Below are 426 nucleotides of genomic sequence, written 5' to 3' on the forward strand. Positions count from 1 at the left end.
GCAGGGGCTGCGGTGGCGTGTGGGGGGGATGCCGAGGAGTGTGGTGGGGACGCACGGGGAGGTGACAGCACAGGGCCCTGGGAGCAGGGGCAGGGGGCTGCAGTGGGTGTGCTCCTGCAGGAGGACCCTGGGGATGCAGGGAGGAGCAGTGCCATGGGAATGCTGTGGAAATACGGGATTGGGGGGGTCAAGGTGGCTGCAGGGGCATCCATGGAAATGACCCTGGGGATGTGGGGGACAGGACCGGCCATGGGGGTGCCGGGAAGGGGACACAGCCGTGGAGCAGAGCCATGCTGGGACAGGCAGGAGGGATCCAGGCCCCACGGGATTTTTTGGCCAAGATCCCTGTCAAATGCCAGCTTGGAATTCCAGCATCGCTGCTGCTTGTGCTCAGCATCCCGCTCGTCCCATCCTGCTCATCCCATC

This window comes from Corvus brachyrhynchos, unplaced genomic scaffold (genome assembly GCF_000691975.1).
Source record: "Corvus brachyrhynchos isolate BGI_N302 unplaced genomic scaffold, ASM69197v1 scaffold158, whole genome shotgun sequence".
Lineage (NCBI taxonomy): Eukaryota > Metazoa > Chordata > Aves > Passeriformes > Corvidae > Corvus > Corvus brachyrhynchos.